Source organism: Cupressus sempervirens, chromosome 6 (genome assembly GCF_028749045.1).
Source record: "Cupressus sempervirens isolate cs-2001-9-10 chromosome 6, ASM2874904v1, whole genome shotgun sequence".
Classification (NCBI taxonomy): domain Eukaryota; kingdom Viridiplantae; phylum Streptophyta; class Pinopsida; order Cupressales; family Cupressaceae; genus Cupressus; species Cupressus sempervirens.
In genome coordinates this window covers 310,292,487-310,317,317 of record NC_143123.1, presented here as the reverse complement: position 1 = coordinate 310,317,317, position 24,831 = coordinate 310,292,487, and the positions used below count along the sequence as shown (strand labels likewise).

The 24,831-nt window shown below is 32.0% G+C and overlaps 1 pseudogene; it reads right to left on the bottom strand.

The window, feature by feature from the left end:
* LOC149552438 (uncharacterized) lies at nucleotides 1–24,493 on the bottom strand (annotated as a pseudogene).
* Between the last annotated feature and the right edge of the window lie 338 nt (nucleotides 24,494–24,831).

Here is a 24,831-nt window from a genome sequence, read left to right as displayed (position 1 = left end):
TTAGGCATGAGCAACTCTAGCTGCAATGTTATATTCAGTTGTCAATACCTACCCATACTAACCTTTGATGTCCTCCTCGTCTTCTTCATAATCTACCCTTGCATTAAGGGCAAGCATTTGGCATATAAGCCAAAACAAAGAAGCATCTAAAGCCAAGAAGGCAACTCCACCATATAAGCTAGTCTTTGCAGTTGGGCATTTTGTTGTGAGATCATGATGTACATTTCATGTTCTATGTAGACTCTATGATTGTAGTCCACATCATCAAGGCTTCTGCAAGAAAATAGATGGCCCTAGTATAAAGATACATGATATTAGCACGGGCAACCACATTTAGCTATCCAGACACCCTTTTATTTATATCCAAAATTGAAAAGGTTACAGTAGTAAGTTGTTTCATATAGCTAGTTGATTAAACTCCACTAGCTCATCTCACATTAAATTATAACAATGTTATCCAATCCTTGAATTTTCTCTTCCATTCAACATTTACGTCCTCAAACACCTAAATAGGGAAAAGAAACTGAATGTACACTATAGACAAAGAATATTAAAAATGTGATGACTATTATATTGAAAATGCAACTATCATTTTTCTATTTTCTTTTTAAGATTCCAAACATTGATGATAAAAAATGCTAACATGGTTAAATTCAAAAGCTATCAAGACATATGTTTGTGATTACTTACACAGCAATAGCAAAAAACACCACCAGAGAAGTGGTCCTCTGGAGAGCGTACATAGGAACAACTTTCCCTTTGTAGGGATAAAATATAGCTACAACCCCAAACACAGTTGATAAGAATGACAATATGATTAAAAAGTTTCCTAATGCAATAGTTGGATCAGAAGGGTATTTGCAGATGACAATGCCCTTCCCTGTAATAGCAGTTCCCGAAGCAAGCTGCAGAACACATAAAGGAAGTAAAATATTAACTGTAGCTTTGTAAAACTAAGTCAGTGTTTTCAAATACAAAGGAAAAAGTTAAATTTAAATTGTTCTGCATACATAATCGAATAATCAATTTATTCTAAATACTAAAGTAGATTGGTAAAATGCAATGTGGTCCCTAAAAATATTTGTTGGCTTCCAACTACATCAAACCAAATCAAAGATGGAGTACTATCAAGCATGGGAATCACATGAAACTGATTGTCATTTTATAGACATACTTCAGTTATTTTGTATCATGTACATGTGTGCTACCCATATGTTTCTTCTCTTGGCAATGTAATGAAGAGAAGAGTTCACTAACATGGGGAGTCAAACTTACAGAGAGAAATGACCCCTGACAGATATATACTACACCCAAGGCAAGGTCCCTAAAGATGGAAACCAGATATTTGAGACATACTACTTCAATTGGAAGTCTTCCAAATAGGGAAAAATGAAAATATATACTTAAGTATTATAAACAAGATAAAAGTTTCTCACACCCTGGTAAATTCTAATATAGATTGTATGAGGAAGATTTTGCAGGAGACAACTATTAATGTCAGTACATTTACACCAAATTTTAGGGAATGTGCATTATGTAGAAAATTCATGACTTCTTGAGTAGAGTCAAAAAATCCTTATGTACGAATAAGAATAGCTAAAGATTTGCTAAGCATTTGAGAGTCATTCAAAGTATTCCATACTTCAAAATTTCAATTAGAGAAGGAAAAAATGTTTAATACTTGATAAAGCATGTGATGTAAATAATCAAACAGATACAATCGACAATTCTAAAAGATGAGATAGGTAAACATTCTGCCTTATGAATACGTTATTTCTAGAGCTATATAATTAGATTGGAAATTTTAAAAAATAGTATACTTTTCTACTTGGATAAGGAAAATTGAGCATGAAGATAATACTTACCTTACCCATAATAATGCACTGTCGACTTATTCCCACCCATTCATAAGTTTTCCCATCAAAATAGTGCACAGTTTTCATACCTACCCATATACCTTCACAAGAAAAAACAATAATGACATTAGGACTAGATTTGTATACTATTTAAATAATCCATGATACAAAAAAGTGGAAATCAAAGTAAGGTTTGCGATTTTTTCTAAAGATTGAACTTTCCAATTTAGGCTCAGTTACAATGAGGTGAGACGTTGAGTATGACATTTGTGGACCTGATTATATTATTCATAAGCTTTCTTTTCTTTTCCACATTCCATGAGCATTCTATATTATTTTTCACAACCCATTTTATTAACTCATTATGTGAATAACAGAATTGATTATTAATTAACTATTTATCTATGTGCATTTGATGTTTCAATACAATGAACTAAATGTGATGACACTAACTACAAATTTATGTCAATTAGTATTTTATTATTTTACGAATATCCATGCTTGATATCTTGTTAGTCTAAATCTTTTCCATAGGTCCTCCTATTCGAATAATTTATAAATAAGATTGGTAAAATTGATTGTGTTTTGCAAATCATATACAGGCAATATTTTAATTATTTCTATTGACTTGAATTATGATCTTTTGATTCTAACATTGTCTAACTACAATTTATTGGCATGAGGTGGATGCTAGTCAGTCTTTTTCCCCTCTCACTTGTTGAGTTAGGCATCATCAGGAAAAGGGAGGTTGATCATGATAGTGAGGAAATTGTACTATAAATTTTAAAAACTTGTACACATGCATCAATCGTAAGTTGATTGTATGATAATACAGGGTAGACACGCAAAGGTTCTCTCAAGTGTCATCACAAGTATCTGTACTCTCATTGCCTTTCTATCATTGTATGAGATCCAATGAAACATAGGGACTCATTATTTCCCTAGTTAATTATGATAATTGTATCATTGGTGATAACACAGTCCGAAGACAGTGTTGAGATCCAAGGATGCAATAAAAAAGCTACAAGTTTAGAACTTCATGACAGTTCAAAGCATGAAGCCTTAGATGCATAGGACAATAGTCTAAACATAGGACAAAATAGAGAAATATTTAGTATCTTATTGAGCTTCACTTTTTTTCGAGAATAGTTTAATATTCTCTACTAAACAGGGCCAACCACGTGAAGGTGGAAGCTCATTTGGCCCTACCCCCTCCCCCTAACATCACTCTACATTCCCCATTAACATCTAACATTCATTCATTCTTTCAACCATTAATAAAATGTAACATTCAATCAATATCACATGATAACATTCAATCAATATCACAAGATAACATTCATTAACACATTAGATTCATTAACATGCAACATTCATCAATATTCTACATTAACACATAATTCATGAACATTCATTAGCACATAATTAAATTCATTGAGACATAAAATCCAGTCATTATCAATTAAGGTATGTAGATGACAATCATTTCTTTTTTTTCTTTCTATTTCTTTTTTCTATGTAAGCTCTACGAGGAGCATCAGTGTCATCATCGATTCCCCCCTCATCAGTTGTTTTATTCTCTATTCTTGATGATCTCAAATTCCTATGCTGTTGCAAAGGGGGGTCCTCTGCAATAACAAATAAAAGAGTTAAATTAAAAATAATTTATTATAATTGTTACAAGTATTTAGTTATTTTAAATAACATAACTATGGCGCTCTTTACCTGATCTGACCACATCATTTTGTCTAGACTCAACGTGAATTTCATGTGTTTATTGAATTTCCTTCGAGTCCTTTGACCTCTAGTTAATCTCCCTGTATTAGATAAACTGCATGTCTCACTTTCCTCTTCTATTCCTATATTTCCCTCACTCGAGGAAGACACTTCTAAAAAATACCTATTCACTGGTACCTGAAAATGGGAGAGATCTTAGAAGACATCAATCTTACTATTGATAAGTGTATTAAATAGACTGTATATAAGGAGTATTGACTTACACCTATCGATCCATGAGATTGTGCGGGATGCTCCTGAAAGGGGTTTAGTTTGTTGCAAATTTAATTCAATTATCATGAGCATAATCACATTATAATCATAATCACATCCATCATAAGCATCACATAAAAATTAAAAACATTAAAAGGTACACAATATAACACTTAAATCAGGCTCACATTATGAGCCTACTAGGGAAGTAGGCCTAGTGAAGGGCTAAAACTGGGTTTTTGTATCAGCTGATGAGTTGAGGGCTTAGTCACCTTGGGGACATGCTATTTGAAGTTTTTTGATGTGTGTTGAGTTGGAGGAAACACCTAGTTAAGGTGAAGTCAAGTTTGGTGCCTATTGAGGCATTGTGAGCATTTGATAGTTTGTTGATTAGATTGCTTGGATGAATGCATTGGATGGATTGAGGTACATTCATGGGATTATTCCAAAGATGTAGAACCTAAGGTGGCATAAGGATTTGGTGTGCACAATGATAGGTTATGGAGTTGGCTTGGATCAAGGAGAGGGATCTTATAAAGATGATTGGTTGGTGTTGTGAGAACACTATGGAAGTCCCTCTTGTTATGAATGATTGGAAGTCCACCTAGGGTCTTTGCATCACCTATAGAGGAAAATTTATTAACTAACAAATTTGGTAAGCACTTATATTATGTTTTCCCTATGAATTTTATTCTAGGTACAACTCCCTTTTATAGATATTTAATGAATTCCCCTTTCTAAACTAAACACTTACAAATGCTTTTGACCTGAAAGAAAATAAGGCTCAATACATTCACACATCAATATGTGTTTTAAATAGTTTTATTTAATTAATTTAGATTAATAGTTAATTTAGATTATAAGTATTCTATTTGTAGTTGAAACTTGTAGCTTTTAAATAGATAATGAATAAACTATGTAACCATATAAGACAAATATATTTCTATCAAGAAATGAATATTAAATAGATTAAGGATTGATGGCATACCTCTAAATTTCATCATCATCATCTTTCATACTCCATTCCAATATCTTTCATAACAGCAGATAATTCTCGATATGAGCGAGGTAGAATATTTGATGATGGTAACAGAAACTCGCCTATCAGTCTACAACAAAAAATATAAGTTGTTAATATAAACAATATTAGTGGTACATTATTCACCCTTTGTTAACTATAAAGAGATATATGACATACCTTAACATACATGACATTGTTATGTTGGATAAACCATTCATAACCTTGAATTTCAACAACAACAATATAGCAGAGAGAAGAGTTGTTTGGGAGTCTTTGTATAGGGGCTCGTATGCCTTCTCAAGTAGAGGTACATCGAGGCTATCATTATCATCATGATCAGATACGCTTGGACTAAATGTGTCATGGATCAATTTATTTATACCATCATCTTCAATTGTGTTTTCTAGCACATGATCATCATCTTCCATGGGATCATTATCTTCACCTTGTATATTCGCACCTCCATGTTCCTCCACTTCAAAAACCATATTCTTCGAATTATTGTGGTTCATATCATGTACTTCCCTGGGGAGATCAACCTATATAAAATTGATTAACATAAATAAACCATGATCATCAACTAATCATCAAGTGATTTCATATGTATATAAATTGTTAAAATGATATAATGAACAACTTACCAGTGGATGATAGTCATGCCCCCCTTCAATGTGACCATTCTCCCTACAATGTCTCTTAACTATTTTGATTAGCAGTCTTCTACGGTTTAAGCCCTTACAAATTTTGCAAGGAAAATAATATTTTCCATCACCTTTTTTTTTCAACTTAGACCACAATCTATCAATTGTCTCCCTATTTTTTTCTGCACTTATATTATCTGACATGATCGTTCTTTGCAGGAAGCAAAAATTGGGCTATGAAAACTTCGGTCTACAACTTTCAAAAACTAAGAAAAAACTGTCAAAAGTACACAAATATTCTTAGACCTAGCTAAATACTTTAATATTTTAAAAATACTTTCTTTGACTTTATTCCTAAGACATTTAACCCAATCACCTTTTATAACATTCAGTCAATTGCTCTAGGAAAATTTGTGGATAAGATTATTTGTAAAACTTTGACCAACTGCCTGAAGGTCTTATTTCAAGAGACCTTACAACATTAAGCCACTAAAATCAATTTCAAAACATATAAGCTAAAAGTCTAGTTAAAATATACATTAGATTAAAAAATATACAATTTTCATACCCAAGCGCGCAGCTATAACTAGTGCAACGGCCTTCTTGCTTAGCTGTAGAAGCTCTCCAGCAATCAAATTATACAAGCTACAAGGCCTAATAGCAATTTCAAAACATATAAGATACAAGGCAAGACATATTACATGACATGGCAAAAGGAACAAAATTTACAAGCTTTAGCAAGACATATTAAACGACATCATAGTGCTAGAGAGATCACAATTGTATGAGTCAAACATAGTCATGAAAAAGCACATAAATTAGTTATTATATGCAATTAAAAGATATATAGTTAGATAGGGACATCCATAGGGCATATTGAAGAAATGAAATGGTCATCCATAGGGCATATTGAAGAAATGAAATAGTTAGATAGGGACAGCTGGAATTTGTCTTGCCCTCTGAAGAAATGATAGAAAATTTAAATCAAACGTCCACAAACTTGGATCAAAATTCTCAGCAGGCATTTGTAGTTAATATTTCTGATGCACCAATGCCAAAACAAAGTTCTCAGCATGCTCAGGGAGTTAACATCACCGATGCTCAACTGGATAATGATTCACAGTAGACATTAACAACTACTGCTTGAGATGTAATTGTTGAAGATAAAAACAAGGCTGATGTAGGAAGCACATCTAGTGAAGTGGTACAATGGTGTAGGGGCACCCAAGGGACACATGAACCTACAGGGTACACTAGGAGTCATGAAGAAGACCATGAAGGTGCCAAGGGAAATCAATGCCTAATGAAGACATGTCAAGTCATTTGATGATGGATTATGGCTATTGAAGCCATCAAAATGTAAGGAATTTCATAAATTTGTCAAATTTTAATGTAGTGCCAAGAATAGGCAATGTGATGTAAGGGGTCATTGTGAAGTCATTTGAAGTCCTACAGTGTCCTAGGAAGAGTTATAGGTTGATGGCAATGAATAATATTGTTTACATAATGTAATAAGGCTCTAACTGGTGTAAAATGCACTAAAAGTGCAAGATCTTGTAAATTGCCAATGTTGGCAACATAAGCCAAATAAGGCTTGAATGGGTTAGTTGAGATTATAGGGGTGTGAAGGTTGTTTTAAAAGTCTTTTAGAAGTCCCTAGGAATAAAAAACAAGGTTTTATAAGTCCTTGTCATGAAGGATAACAAAACAAATAATGAGTGTTGTTAAAAAAGTGTTTGTTACTATCATGTGATAGTTATGAGGGACAGTTGGCGACCAAGGGGTCTTTGGTTCAGTTTTATGAGTCAGTTAGATGGGAAAAAGTATAGAAAAGTAAGGTCTTTATAAGACACAAGAGTAGTAGTCGAGGAAGTAGAGAATGTATCAAGAAAAGAAATAAATAAAGGAATTATGCTATTCATTGTCACAGTGATAGTTTTTCTAGTTTTTTAAGATTCAGTTTGGTATCAAATAAGGTTCTTTCTTATGTTTCTTATATTCTAACATCTATGTCCAGGCTTCATGCTAAATCTCCTCCCCATCCCCTAACCAAAACTTGCAAAATCCATCCCATTCTCCATCTACACCATGTCAGAAACCCTGATGAGGAGATTGTTACTTTAACAAAGTTCTCATCAGAAAGCAAACTCTGGACAGATCATATGGTCGAAACCTAAAATGCAAATAAGAAATGAATTTCAGAGCATGTGTATAGTACAATAGTAAGGCAAAAGGAAAAAATTGAGGAGTAGCTGGCTATGTCCTGGGTTCATCTATACAAAATCATAAATATATAGAAATTTATAGGTTATATCAAACATGAAGTTGAGATTTACCATATAGCACACCAAAACTACCATAAATACTCCTTCAATGTCAATTTTCCATTCTTGAATGAAATGATAGATATTTGTTTATATACAAAACAAATAGTTTAATATTATAATTTAACATTCTCAATGAAATTATTATGAATTGTGAGTCATAGCATTTATTTTAATTTGTGATCTATGCTAATAAGCTAGACCAACGACAGGTAATGCGTAATATCCTTGCCTTATAGTTTTGGAAAGTGATTGAGTAGTCAAATCGAGCACTCAAAAATGCATAATTTATTAAAATGAAATAAATAAATAAAGAACTGTATGTGGAAGCTTATTCAAGCAGCAAGGAAAATCTGTAGGCTAGATATAATGGGGTTTGCCCCTCATAGTGAAAGTGCTTTTTGTCCCTTTCTCGGACGGGAAAGTGGGTCGAAGAATCTCTATTATAAAAAAATGAAAAGAAAAGAAAAAATGGATGCCTTTTTATCTTTGTGAAAGATTCTGGTCCTTTGCAACAAGCTAGGGACCCTTTTAACCCTCATTTCACAGATTAAAAAAGTAGAATTTGGATAATCGACCTAGATTGTTGATAAAAACTCAATTGGACTCGGCCGCATGTAAAGGCTCATCCACCCATAGATTATTGAAAATTGAACTAACAAAACAAAAAGAAATTGGCAAGTTAATCTTAACTTAAATCCTAGCGCAGAAGCAGATGAAGCCATCATTATAAACTACAAACATAAAACTTTATAAATTTAACGATATGCATATCCAAATGAGTGCACAGCCCATGACAATATTCTGAGATAGAAGAATGGTCTAATGATACATTGATGCAGGTGATGATGGGGGAATATTTCAATTCAACCATTCACAAATTGAGAACTTTCAAACAGAGATAAACCCTAAAACCTGGACTTTTAAATGTAAGCACTCTAATAACACCCTGAACAAGTAGTCACAGCGATTAATTATAAATGCGGAGTCCATCCTTACAACATAGATCTAAAATTCATAGCTAGGTATACTTCAAATTTGAACACCAACCTGGGCAATCCCGTTCACCTTTACCAAAATCTCGTTGTCATCCACCTCTTATACCGTAGACCTAGTTGCTGTAAGAAGAAAAAGAAAATAATATTTAGCAAAGGCATGGAGCAATATTAGATAGCCAAAACTGGATATTGTAGATTTTTCCATCATTCGACTGCTTAAGTTAGAAAAGCTCAAATCATTTTACACAAGAGATGAGGAACAGAAACTCAACAGGAAAACTGATCTATATTTTAGTATAGTCTCGACCAACAATTCGGGCAGATCTGATCCCAAATGAGCAATGTTTTTCTTTTTCTTTTTCTTTTTCTTATATCTTGTTAGCGTCGAAATTGTGACGTTGTCAGGTTATAATTGAAAAAAAAAATCAAAAACACATAACATTTGCCCACCGTCGCAATTTCACTCCAAATGTATTAGTGGTCTATGTTGGATTTAATGTTATGGAAATTTACTTCATTCTTTCTTTGTTATGCTTTAAACAAATGTGAGTGATATAAATGGATTATTTCAGTATAATTAAATAAATGGTTAAATTAGGATATTTAATGCATTTATTGCTTTGGTTATGTTATTATATGTAATTGCACTTGATCATGTGTTTTAGTGTGTAGGATTTATAGCCCTTGTAGTGACACATGGAGTTAGTGATTCAGCTATTCATTTTTACCAATGTCGTCCCTATATGGTTGACTTATCATATTTGATTGTTTAAATTAAACCTTTTGATGATTTGATTAAATCCAAATTCATTTGCATTATGTGACTAGACTTATGAACATGTTTGTGCATTAAAAGGTTTACATTGTCATGAAAGTTTGTACAGTTTTCTATAATTTTTGTTTAAGGGTTTTCAGGCTTTATTTTAATTGATTTTAATTTCTAGCAGCTTTTTCATAGATGAATTCCAATTACTTGGAATATATTTATTTTTGTTTGGGTTGATTTAGGGTTTAACTAGGCTACATGGTTATTTACCCTAATTGATTATTCACTCGAAAAGTGAATAAGTATCCAAATAGGAAATTTATTCCTCACTTCTCACTTTTGGAAAAATAGAAATTTGAGAGCTTTTTCCAAAATCCTCTTCTAGAGGATTATTTTTCTATTTGTTGTGAGAGATATAGGCATGGGATCTTCGTGAGATTGGTCTCGTTGGATCCAGCTCAGGGAGACCTTGGTTTACCATGACTTTTGGTAGCTTACGTGAGATATTTATTTTATCTGGTTGATTCTTGTTTTAGCCCTATTGGTTGTCAAGTAGGGTTCTCCCATTTTTGTGTTTAAGCTTTGTTTCTATTTTTGTTTCTGGTAGTTGTATGTTAGGAGGCTAAGAACTAGTGATCCCCTCCGTTTATGATTGTTGGTTCTGCCCAGTTGGTCAGGTATGAACATTTCCCCAATTTTTAGGATGAGGGTTTGGAGTTTCATACCATTATGCTAGCCATTTTTTCATACGGTGTTTGAACCTAAATTTTATTGGATTTTTGTGGCTTTTGTGGCCTAAGACCAAATGGATTTGAATTTTAAATTTTTTGAGTCTTGAGTTTTTTTACCTCGATTTGTGTGTCGCCTAATTTTCTCAAGTTTTCTTGACATGATGTTGGTCATGGAGTTGGATTATTTGTAGGATGTTAGTCAGACTATTGTTGCACCTTTGTGTTGCATTGGGATGTGTGTTACATCTGTCCTCCCAAACTTGTATTTGGTTGAGTGTTATTTTTCATGTGTTCTCATCTAGCCCTTGTTTTATGATCTTTGTGATGGTGTGTGCCACACATGAGCATGTGTGTGTGCATTTTGTTAGGATAAACCACAGACAAAAATAAAAAACTACATGCAAATATAACCAATAATAGAAAAATAATAGATCACACAGAAATGAACACAAGGCACCAAGATTTATCGTGGTTCACCCAATCCCTGGGCTACGTCCACCAAACAGCAAGTCTAATCTTATTACAATCCAGTGATTACATCCTAATTACAGTCTGTAATCTCTTACAACTCAATACCGTCACAAGAACCAATTTTGCATCACAGCATAATGAAAAATACCTAACCCTAAACCCTTTTATACAATTATTTTATTCATTTTAGGGTTACAACATGTTGGCCATATGTCGGCCATAATATGTCGGCTACAACATCAGCCACAGCCCAAAAAAAAATTTAGTACTTTCCTGATCAGTCACCATAATCTAACAATCTCCCACTTGGGGACTGATCAGGCCCACACTAAACAACACATTTTTCAAGTGACTTGTGAGGCCCAGACTCCTATTTGTATTTTAGTGGAGTTGTGTCATTTGGGGTGGGGTTGGGAATATGCATGCCTACGGGTACTCATCATTGGATGAATATGGGTAGGGTAGGTAGTATGGAGGGAGACTTCTCTCTCATAGCCTAGTGACTATTGTGCCTCGAGCATTGGTGTGAATAAGTTCTAACAAGTGATAACTAAATAAATTAACTAAGTAATACATTTAAGATAATAAAATGCTATGTGAGCATCTAGTTTAGTCTGAGGACATGGTGTGAGAGCCTTCCCTTGGGGAGCTAAATCTGCATGATACTTAGCTTGGGCTATCTGATGCTAAGCAATTTACTCTCCATGCGAGTTCCTACATAGTTACCCATTGAGTGTCTAACTAGGACCTATTGTACTTGCATTGTTCTCATGATCTTGGTTTCATTCATCTTTACTAGCTAGCATGAGTGTAGCCATGGATATTTTCTTTATATGTGTTTATGATTGGATTATTATCTCCATCAGCATGGTGGGAGTGGACCTATGGGTTCCATGTGGTTGGGATGCATAGCTACCTATACCATTGCTGGGGATCGATGTACAAAGACAATCTATTATTCTAGTGTGACTAGTGCTTGATGTTTCACATTTTATATTCAAGATTCCAGAGTATCCTTCCTTGTGTTTTATGCTTTCATTAGAATGCTTGGATATCATGTTTAGATGATGTAAGTTTATTTGATGCATTCGTATATTATGATTTTTAGCATATGATTAGATGATGTGATTTACTTGGTTGGAGTATCTATTGTTTTACTAGATTAGCATGTTAGATTTCCTTGTTCTTATGATGTTATTATATTTTAGTAGTGATGCCCTCATAAAAAAACTTTGACTGTCTAGTTGACAGTTTGGGATGGTACATGTAGGGGATGGCTAGGACCTTTGAGGTCTCATGATGTCATTATGATTCGGAGGAAATGTGCAATAGTTTAGTCACTTTTGTACATAGTAATGTTTCTTTTAGTACGTTTCCTTTTAGTACTATAGTTTAAATGGTTTTATGCTTTTTCTATCTGGCTCTTATGGTATTCAAGTGTCCAAGCTTTGATTCGTGGATCCATTACTCCCTGGTGTGGAGGAATTGTTTTTCCTACTTGTTCATCCTTCATTTTCCCTGGTTGTTGTTTTACTTCCTCACATCAAAGAGGTGTTTTCTCACCCCAGAAGGCATTCTTTCATGTAAAGTATAGAGGAAGCTTGTGTGACATTGTACTCTCTCCCTTGTAAAACTTGGCACTTCCTTGCACATTTGTGTACACTTCCTCACACAAACCTTGATATCAATGCAGAAGGAATTTTTTGGTTGAGAAAAATGTTTCCTCACACAAGAGGGTAGTTCCTCATGTGGTGTGGTGCACTTTCTCATGCAAAGGTGTACTTCCTCGCACAAGACTATGGTTGCCTTTCCTCATGTAGAAAATAGGGGGTATCTCCATTATTTTTTGAGGAATGCATTTTGGTGTTTCGAGTACCCTTTAGGATTGCTTATTTTTCTAGGCTTCAATACATTAGAGATTCTATGTTCTATTATCACCTTTGGTTTTTGTCTTTCAGTTTGAGTGTGCCAGATGGTTGTGGCACTTGGAGATTTTTTGGTTGTCAAGATTGTTGGTTATGTCTTCCGTTGTGATCTTTGTGATCCTTGTACGTTGATTTTCATTCACATCCATACTTATTTTAATAAAAAAAATCTTGGATGTTATCTATCCTTGTTCCTAGGATCTCTGGGTGGGGCATTACATGCCAAGCTAGAGATCCAATATTAGTCTCTAGAGGTAGCGTACAAAAACTAGGATGCAACTTTGAAAATGATTATGGAGGTCCACAATACATTTTTGGACAAACACACTATCAGTGTACCACCCAAATGACATATGCATCAAAAAAGGAAGAAGAGAAAAAGGGGGAATAAATATGATAAGGGGAACATAATTTTGAGATAGAAATAGGGGACAATAGCAATACAACACATTTACTCAAAAGGAGTTATAAAAAAATTAGATACAATAAGGAACACTCAACTCAGGGGGAATTAATTTTTTTGAAGAGGTATGATAGTTAAGTCATCAGTTGTGCAAAATTTTGAAATTTTGAAATTTTGTATGAGATATAGATTCTTTGAGTTATGCACATAAGTTAGGTTATATAGGCATGAAAAAGTGTTTTTACCACTCATGTCAAAGGGAGAGATTGTTGATTTCATTTTGGTTTTGATAAGGCAATGACAAAACACTTAAGTCATTACTTAATAGAAATCTATATGTACCAAGTAAGTAGTGTATGTCAAACAATATACGCAGTAAGTGTTGAGTACCAATATATGCCAAGCAGATGGTATGTGTCGAGTCATTCAAGTGCTAAGCAAGAAATCTTTGCTAAGTGATTGATATGCTGAGTAAAATAGTAGATGTCAAGTAATTTAGGTGATGAGTTACAACATTGAAGATGTAATGGATGCCAAGCATCAAAGCTTTCAAGTGTCAAGTAAACAGATTTTGACATAGTTGTTTGTAATGGCACAAAATCCTATGTAAACCATTTTTGGGCTGACTTAAGGATTGTTTTATAATTCTAGAAGATATATATGAAGGTATATTGAGAATCCCTATGTAGTACATGTGACCAATCAGATTAAGGGATTTTGTAAGTGGCAAAATGGGTGAATCACAATTGTTGATTCCTACCTAACCCAATGTCACCTAGTTCTTCTTAAGGAAGATAAACCCTAAAAAAATTTAAGTACTATGGATGTGCAGATGAGAAGAGAAGGGTGAATGCTAAGTACAAAGGGAGCATTCATGGTGACTAAGCAAGTTGTGAGAGAGATATGAATTGCATAATCAATTAGAGAGAACAAAGCAGAGCAGTTAAAGGACAAAAGAGATACATCTAATCAGGAGGATCAAGTATACATCAAGAAAGAGGATATCTAATACCTAGTAAAGAGGTGCTAACCAAAGGATCAAGGCTAAAATATTCTAACAGGTGAATTAGTGAAAATCTCTTAACCAAGTAGTCCTAGCAGACTTTTGTAAATCCTTTAACAAGGTGCTTACTTTATTGTAAGTTGAAGTCCTCTAACCAGGAACACTTTTAGTAGAGTGTTGAAATCATTTAACAGGGTAAGATTTAACAGTCTTTGTAAGCCTTTGATAGAGCAGACATTTCACAAGGTAGATCATAGTTTATGGTCAAAAAATTGTAACCTTCATTGGATACACATTACAACTTTAGTAGTGAAGATTTGTGGGTGTCATCCCCACTCAAGTTTCACCTTCTCATTGGATGGTTTTTGGGTAACAAAATTATTGTGTTATGTGTTATTTGTTTCATGTTATGGATGAACATGTCTAGCTTGCAATTTCAATTTACATACAAATTATGAGATGGATGTGTGGTGAATATTTTTATGGTTAAAGTTTTGAAGAACTGATTCACCCCCACCCCCACCCCCACCACCACACTCCCCCCCCTCCCCTCAAGAGTTTACTTTCCCTATTGTAAATATCAACAATTCATGGGATGCATAGCAACAAACCTTGTTTAAGATTTTTTTGTTTATTTTATTTTCTTGTTTCATATCAACTTGCTTTTTATAAAGCTTAACTTAATATATAATCAGTTTGAAACTTTAATACAATACTGATTAACAAAAAAAATTATCATTGTTCGAGTCAAGTTTATAATTTGCAATATATCACTATTATATAATTTATGATCTTCCTATTCATGTTTAAAGTTTTCCTTCTTTGTTATCCATCTAAACATTTAACATTCCTATAATTCTCTAATCTAAATTAATATTTTTGCAATCAATTGATGTTGATCAGTAGCTTTTTCAAATGAGGAAATCCAAATATAGGTATGGGAAAGGTTCCACTATATAGTGGCATGAATGATGAGGAATCTCTTCTTATATTTTGTGCTTGAATACAATAGGTTGTCTTTTAATTAAACTTGTGTAATGACTATTCATTTATGCTCCTCTTTCTCATGATCATGTCCTTTTGTACTATGATTAGTTAACTAATTTATTTATTATCCTCCCAAACAATAATAGTACATTGGTATTAAGCATTTTTTAAAGCTTAGCTAGTCTACTAATCATATATGTTTTATCTTTGGATTACTGATCCCTTTAATATACATCAATTTGTTTATCGATTACTATGGCATCATTATTATGCCTTAGCATATCATGAGCATATAGCAATGATGAATAACCATATCTAGGTTGGTAATATTATTTCCACCTTGAGTGATTGTAAGGATGCATCTAACTGGAATGAAATTATTTATAGTTATGTTGAGATTTTCCCTACTAAATTAAATGCTTCTTTATCTCATTTTGACCAATGTAATCTAATGGACAATCTAGAAGAAGAGGAATGATGCGATATGTCAAATTTTTGAGGTAACAAAATATATGTTACTAAGTCTAGAAGCAAACTCACTTTTCTCAACATTGCTCTATAGGCATCTACAATTATAGAAGTCTCAAAAGACAGGTCATGATTCCTCTCAAAGAGGATCTTAAGAGCACAAACTTGTCACCATAGGGAAGAGATAAGATAAATTAAGAGGAGCTGGCTATGTTGAAGTACTATATGGACATGGAAAAATCAGCAAACATATTGAAACTAACAACTCTAGGACTAAAAGAGGGTAAAGAACTTAATATCAGTTCATAGTGAAAGATGTTGATGCTAAGGATGAGATTGAGCCTCCTATTGGTACATATGAGTGTGACTATGATGAAACTATTTTAATTTTAAATAGTTAATGTGGGAATGAATATGTATTTTAATAATTCTTTCAAAGTCTGGTGTCCATTGCATATTAGTAAAAGTTCATTTTTTGTGTACTTGAATTCCTTTAGAAATGAAGTTCCTCAAATACACATATCTTGCCAATGCCTGCTTTTAGTTTCAGTTTAATAGTTTGAATACCTATAGGCTATGATCAAGATTGAATCAGAAAATTAATGTAAAATGAAGATTTTGGTGTCCTAATTTTTTTGATCCATTACAATCTTCTATTTAGTACAATCCTTACAGTATGTGAGCATGAACTCATATGTGTCAAATAATTTGTCTTTCAGGTTAGATGCTTTCCTAAGCCATCTAAACCTTAAAGAATGTGTTCTCAAAGGTGTCCTTGAATCATAATTTTGTAATCATTTATTATTTGTGTTTCTTGAGAATTTCCAAAATACATTTTATGTATCTTTTACTTTTAATTATATTTTCAATCAATAAGTTATCAATACACATGGTTAGATTTTGACTTAGGCAAATTTGTAGTCAAGATTCTCATCCAATGTATCATTTAACGAATTGGCTCTTTATTTGTCTCTAATTATTGTTCTTACCATTAGTAGGCTATAATTTGTACCCAACAGTAATCTATTTATATATTTGAAAGCTTATTTCTTGTAATCAATGGAGTATTGATACACATGTAGTTTGATATTGAGTTGTCTCAAGTTTTAGTTGAAGCTTGACATTTAATCAATGAAGATTCCAATGTTGTTAATTTAAGTTCATCATAAACTAATTTTGAGGCCTTGTTTCTCATTGAGGTAAGCTTATAGGGAAAGACAAGAGGTTGTCTTGTAGCTTGGAGCAAGAGACAAGTCTTTGGTTTCAGATTTTATTAAATCTTATAGCAAGAGGCAAGTCTTTGGTTTTATATTTTATTAAATCTTACTCTAATGGGTACATCTCTTCTTAATAGATTTGGATGACAATGATTGTTCTTTCTATTCTTTTCAACTAAACTACTGCTACTTAATTTGAAGTTAGTTAAATCAAGTGGGCAGTGGTTATCCATAGTTGCGTGGAGATAACGAAAAACAAAATGTATGGCATTGGAATTGTACAGGTGGGGAAGATAATAAAAGAACCATTGTTTCATATACTAGAAGAAATTCTCCCCAAATGTAGAATCAAATCCATTATTAGTAGAATCTTTTATCAAAAAATAATTTGTTATAGTAGGCCTAAGTTAGAAATTACATGTGTTATTTTCATTTGTAACTTTTCCTTATTGATTGTTTAATTAATTTTCATATTCAATAGCTTCATTGTTTGAGCTTTCAATAAGATCTTATTATTAAGACTTTTGGCTTAAACATTTAATGTAGCACTTAGATCTGATAAGATCCTTGGATTCATCTTCAACAAATGATATTAGAGTGTGTTTTCCTAAGAGTGCAAAGGATACATCAAGACATGCTTGATCACTACAGGTAGGAGACACTCCTAAGAATTGAGAGCTATAGCCACGAAGAGTAAAATGAGAGTTTGGATCTAATGTAGTATTGGTAGGGGTATAGAGCATGTGTTATTTGGTTTTTGTGTTTTTGGGTTGTAGTTTTAGATATTTCATTTACTATATTTTAATTTTTTTATGCCATGGCCTAATCCTATCATTCATTGATATTGATACAATTCCTCTCTTTCTCTGATAGTACGTGATCTACATGTGACAAGTACAATTGCAGTTTGTAGAAAAAAAGGGCAAAAATTGGACTTATGAGCCCATCTAGGAGTGATTTCAGCATTGAAACATAAGTTTTATAAATGGGCACAGTGATGTAGGTACAAATTGAATAGAGCATTATAAAGTATAAAAAATTTCAATTCATCAAGTTTCTCACATGACTGGTATGTAGGAATCTTTTCCAATTCTCCTTTAAATTGTGTTTAGTCATACTTAAAACATCTTTCTACAAGATGGAAGTGAAGATGGAGTTACGTTGCCAACCAATGACATTAACTAAGCAAGCACATTCCTAATGTAGTTATAATTTAGTAAACTATACAAATACTCTATTTTAATTTGTAACTCCCTCTCTTGTTCAACATCTCTCTATACATTTTTCTTAATACTTCTATTGATCGCACAACCTAGCAATTTTTGGTCAACTCATAATAATTGGAATAACTAAGAACTAAGGATAGTATAATCAAACAAAAAAATAATCTATGGCTTTTGGTTACTGAGTACTAAAAAGTATTCTCATTCAAATACTTGGGAGGGTGAGACATCATATTATTGCCTAGTATTTTTTATGTTGCACAAATAATATTTTATATGAATGTCTTTTTTGAAAGTATACAAGCTTAATTTTGTTCAAATGCTAAGTCTACTTCTTGGTTGGTATTTAATGAGTGAGTTTAATTTCTTGCCTTCTTAAAATGTATGCAAGTTCATCTTTGTTCAAACGCTTTCTTTACTCCTTGATTGGTATTTAAATGAGAGGTTAATTTCTTTGTTATGAACATGTCCATGAATGAATGAAGCATCAATGATAGCTTAATTATTTGTTATGAACATGCTTATGAAAGAATGAAGCAATGATGCATAGTGCAAGTGTGGAACATAGGAAGATTAGACATCTTCAATACACTTCAATTATCACAATACATAATAATGAAACAAATTGTGAGTGTTGAAATAATCATATTTTCTAAGCCATAGTGCTTCATATGTTGAAATGATCACCCTATACTTTGCTTCAATGGATGGATTTCAACATTAAGTTGCATCTTACAATTCCATGAAACAATGGTGGCCCCAAATATTAAACTAGTAACTACAATTTATTATTCTAGAGCTATTGGAAGCTTCCCACGCTTCACAAACTAAATCTAAAATTATAAGAAGTTTGAGATCAAAAATAAAACATATTTTATCGTGCAAGTATTTGGAACAAATGGTGTGAGAAACAAAGTGACTTTTTTCTTCAGAGTTATACATAATGCTACCTTCAAGAAGAAACCCCTATAAAAGTGTGCAATCAAAAGAGGTGTGAGCATGAAAAAATTCCCAAAGAAGCCTTTGTTGTTGTTCATACTTATCTTCTTGAATCCAATTCAACTGAAGAATTTGTCATTCCAACTTATTTTAATCGAGTTTCTGAAGTCATACCTTGATTAGATACTGATAGCATTTCAGGTAGGTGTGAATATATTCTAAATTGAAATGCATAAAAGCATCACTTTGTACCACTGTTTATCTCACATATATTATCTTCTATTGAAACAGATATCTCTGAAGTACATTTTTGAGGTGGTTTTAAAAAAAGGGTGCAATTTGTGAAAAATATTGTAGACTTGTAAGTTTCACATCCCATATAGACAACAAAAAATAAAATTACTTATGTTATGTACACAATTTGAGCTGAAATAATGCATGTTGATTAGATGTTGTTCCAAGCGATTCTTGCAAAACTTGCCAAGCTTTGGCTACCAAATGAAAAATATTTAGATAATGCTTAAGCATCACAAGAATCCTAGCATGTGGCTGGTTATGTTTGGGATAAGTGGATGATCTTTGGTATTACAAGGAGGTTTGAAAAGTTGTGTTGTTAGAAATGAGCTACATAAACATGACAAATGTGTCTTTAAGCTTGTTAATAGAGTTCATCGTATTTTCATAGGTTATATAAGGTCTCCTACCATATCTACAAAATAAAGATCTTCTACCTTGCTTACAAAATAAAGAGACTCTTGTGCAATACATATTTTGATAGTTGTAGTTTTGTTTTCTAGTCACATAAAAATATATGTTACTAGTTTTCCATGTTCCTAATTAAAAGAAACTCATTGATTTTATTTCAATAGGTTGAAATTAGAAATTCAGAAGTGAAAGAATGTTGTTTTTAATGTTGTAATCTTGATTAGTTGTGGAGTTTTGATTAAAAAATTTTAAAGGGTTCTTATATTGTATATTTTGTTCAAAGGTAAAGTAGAGTAATACTAGTTTTACATATAAACTTGAATATATAATAATTTTTATTTAGACAATGCACTAATCCATTTTCTCTTTTGTGCCTCTATTCCTGCCAAAAATTGAATAAAGCATTATTAAATATTCTATCTACTTGATATGCACATCATGTCAACTTTACCTGAAATAATTTCTATAAGGTTATGACTTGCTTGAACTATTTGAAGATACATGTACAAAATTTATATGTGGTGTTGTTGGTTACTAATTTTTTGATATCCATCTTTTTTAATTCTTTTTCATTTACTATGACATTAAGGCTCAATTGTAGTTCATAGTTTCAACAATAGTGAACACGTCTTCTTGAAAAATTAAGAACAACTTTTTGCATGAATGCGGTTAACTATTGAGTATGAGCCAATGAATCAAAATTCCAATTTGGTATTGACTATTATGTCACTATTATTTGTATCATTTCCTCAGTTGAAATAAATCATTACTATTCTTTATAATTACATGCAGGAAAACAAAATACAAAATGAAGTATTTATATTTTCTCTATCTTTCAGGTACAAAAAAGCCAGTGCTACAAACTCAAAGAAACTAACAATAACATCCTTGGGATCTATATTATGGCATGTGATAAAAAAAAAGAGCAACTATGTGTCATGTTCAATTCAAATCCAAACTATTTGAGTCTATTGGTATGATTTTATTGTAAAATATTCATGTCTTTGTTTGTGTAGAGAAATAGTAAGAACTATTTTGACACAATGGCTATGTCTTTACATTCATATATGATGTCAAAAATAATTATTTTTCCTTCTCTTGAGTTCAATTTACTGCTATGTAGATTTGAATTTACTGCATACAAATGGTACCTTTGCAAAGATTGATCTAAAGTTTTTTGGATTTGTATTTACTTCAAATCCCTATTCTACTAGCTATAGAGATACTTTTTTTATCTTTAAGTGGCACATGATTGTTATTATCATGAATTCATTCATGATTGAGGTTAAAATTTTGGGGCACTAAATTAGTTGATTTTGAAATCTAGAAAAATGATGAAACGAGAAAAAGGGCAAATAACACCATAGGAGATGTGGATTTAGAATTTATTGGTGGCCCTAAGAAGATTAGAGGAGTAAATTGTTTAATAAACTTGAATTCCCCATCAACAAATTGTCAAATATGTACCAACAAGTGCACAACAATAGTTACAAATGCAAAAAGTTCAAGCATACACAAGGCATGTGAACCCTTGCACAATGTAAAAGGAGGTGTTTAACATATTGTTTTATATGCTATAATTCATATTACAACTTCTTCTAGAAAATGTATTGTCATGTTTAAATGTTAGTTTAACAATCGGTGTAACCTTTGACCTACAGGTACAAGTGCTAGTAAAGTAAAGCCAATAAGTATTAGTACGGTCCCCCTTTCATAAGTTTATCATCCATTATAGTGGAGCATGTTTTCCAATGATATCCCCACTTATATATTTATGGTGGGATTTTTATTTTATTTTATTTTTTATTTAGTTTTTTTAATTAAATTTATTTTATAAAAGACTTTCTAATAAAAATATTTTTAAATTTTCTTCTATGCAAGTACAGGTTTGGTACAAAAACTTTCCAGCAACCTAGTTTTTTTTAATTGAATTTATAAATATCTATAAACAAATATATATATATATATATATATATATATATATATATATATATATATATATATATATATACAACCTAATTGTAGATTATATCTATATAATTTTTTTAAAACAAACAAGAAGAATTCTAAAACAATTTTTAAATTTGATTCAATCAAATTTCAACCAAACCCTAGCTCACAATTTTGTTTTCTCTTTAAATTTTCTCTATAAAACAATGAGAAACTAATTTCAATCAATCAAATCTAGAAAAGAATCAAGATGACAGACATAATTTCAACCACCCAATTAGCATAGAGCAAACATATATTTTCCAATTGAAAATGCATTCATGAAATTTCAAGCCCTACCTCATGCTGGTGTTAAAGCCTGACAACCAGTGAAATTGCTATTGCAACGAAAATCCTTCAAGCCACACAAATTTCCTTCTTTTCCAAACCCCATAGTTTCTCTCCAAAAACTATGTGTGCAAGAATGACCTCAAAACCCTCTAATATAGAATTCTAATTCCCTTTTAGGGTTTCTATTTTTAAAAGCCCTAAAATTTAATTATTTTATTTTATTATTCCTTTCATGCACAATTTATTATTTTTAAATTTTATTTTTTAAGTATTTTCCCAATTTTTTTGTAAAAGACATTTATTTATTATTTAATTAAATAAAGATAACTTAAGCGAATTATTTAAATGCCACTAATTTTTAAATATTTGTCAATTAAATAATAATGATGCACAATATTTAACGTTTAATGTTTAATATTTAATTTTTAAATCCTTTTAATGTAGTTTTCTAAATTAGGACTTTAAATTAAATCTTTTAATTTAACTAAAAATCCATATAATTCTAATCATTATATTTTTCACTTTTTAAATTAAATAAGATTTGATAAATCAATATCAATGATCGAACCAAGAATCATAAATAACTACTATATATGGAAAATCACCAAGGCAAACTTTAAGAAAAACATAAGGAAAATCAACCAAAGCAAGGATCAAACCACATATGCACAAAAGACTCACAAGTTTTAAAAAGGGTACACAGTCAATTATGAGTCCTCCTTGTAGGACAAGTATTTGGGCTATGTCTAGGATTGGACCTGATTATTATCTTCCCATTCTCACCATTTGAGTATTTGTAATAAGGCATGCTCATCCTAGAAATTCAGGGAAGTTGATGCCCGGTATCTGCATCTTGCATAAAAGATGAGCATGTACATGTATATAAATATATCTAAACTAAATAGTCATTGGTAGGGAGTGGTACATCATGTCGATCCTGACTAGAAGGTGACTACGACTCCCTCATTTAACCACATCAAACACATCAGACAAAAAGATAAAATAGACACATGCACAATACACATGAAAATATGGGGTAAGTATCATAATAAGCACAAGTCAAAAATCAAATGCTCGGATATAATAATGCATCATTACAAATACAAATTAATCATCATTAAAAACATCATTTGAAATCGTAATGAAAGAAATCACATTTATAAACAATGAATCAGTTGAAACATCATTAATGCACAATCAATCATAATCATTAAACAATACGTGAAATATAATCAACTAAGTAAGCATCACTAATATATATGTAATCCAAGTCATAAAATAATATCATATAACTATAAATCAAATATCACTAAAACTAACCAATGCATGAAATAAACCTAAAAGAGCTTGGCAATTAGAACATAAAAGAAAACTATGGGTGGGCATTATACTAGTAGCAATAACATAGAGACTAGAAGTAACCATATTCATATTTTACTCAATATCTTTAATTAGATGGTGGAGATTTTCCTCATAATCCAAAATTTTATGTGGAATGTCTCCTACCTTAGCTTCATTTTAACCTTTTGTTTGTTTCATTCTCTAGGCTATCATGCAAATCCCTAACCATCCTTTTTGGAGAATTAATCTCATTATACATCTTGGTGTCAACCACGAGGGAAATATCAACCCAAATTTTTTCTTTGTGAAGGAATTCTAAATTTCCCTCTCTTTCCTCCTTGGCCATTTCATTGGGTCCATTAATGACATAGTTTCCCTGCTCCTTACCATGCTTAGTATTAATATATTTAATCCTTACTCTTTTTGGCCCCAAATAAAATCATTTTACCCCACAACATTAAAGCCTCCCTCATGCTCACTAGTATTCTGGTCCACTTTAGGAAAGTTCACCACATCTTTATCTAGATCACATTCCTGGACATCTTCTAACCCCTCCTCATTATCTTTCTCATTTCTAGATTGTTCCTTATCCTTCCTTGAAGCCCTCTCCATGAAATTATCCTTCAAAATATCCTCTTTTTCACATGTTGCCACTTCCTCCTTACCTTTTTTGATACTATCATTCATAGGTCTATCTTTGTTACCATGGCTTTTAGTCTCCTTTTTTCTTTTCTCCTCATTCACTTTCTTTTTATTCTTCTTAGATTTGAGAGTCTTAGCAATATCTTCCTTCTTATTAGAAACCACCTTCGAACCCTTACCTATTTTCTTCATAGTTTTTGTATCACCCAGGCTACCACTGTAACCTTCATTATTGGAGCTACAGCATCCACTATTAGTGTGATTATCTTGACCCTATTTTTCCATAGATTCCTTCATTTCCTCTTCCCCTCTCTCCAAGTCATCCTCATATTTGATCTCCATTTCTCAAACTTTGTCCTTCTTCTTTCTAGTATCAAGGTCGACTTCCTCTTCTTCTCAATAGTCTTCATAGAATTAACCTCCATCTCCCCATCCCCAGTGTTTGAAATATTTTCAAACTTTTTCTCCATACCCCAAACCTCCACATTATTTTTATCATTGACAAAAATTGCCTTATCCTTCTTCACAGAATTCTTTGCAGCTGTATCCTTAACAGATTTCATTTGTTCTTCACAGAGGACATCGAGGCCCCCACAAACCTATCCCTATAGTATTTTGAAATCAACAAAATTAAATCTTCATGAAGAATGGGTCGTCTTTCCTTTTTATGAAGAGCACAAAGCCCTTGAAAGAGGGAATTCTTTACATAAAAGGGAGTTTTATTCAAAGATTTTGATGTATTTTGATTTGTTTTGAATTTTTATTTTTGAAGAATTTTTCAAGAAAATTTTCAAAAAGAATTGAATTTTTTTAGGACATTTAAAAAAAAAATTTAGAATTTTTTTCAAGATATTTCTGAATATTTTTTATTTTTTTTCAAGACATTTTTTTAATGTTTATG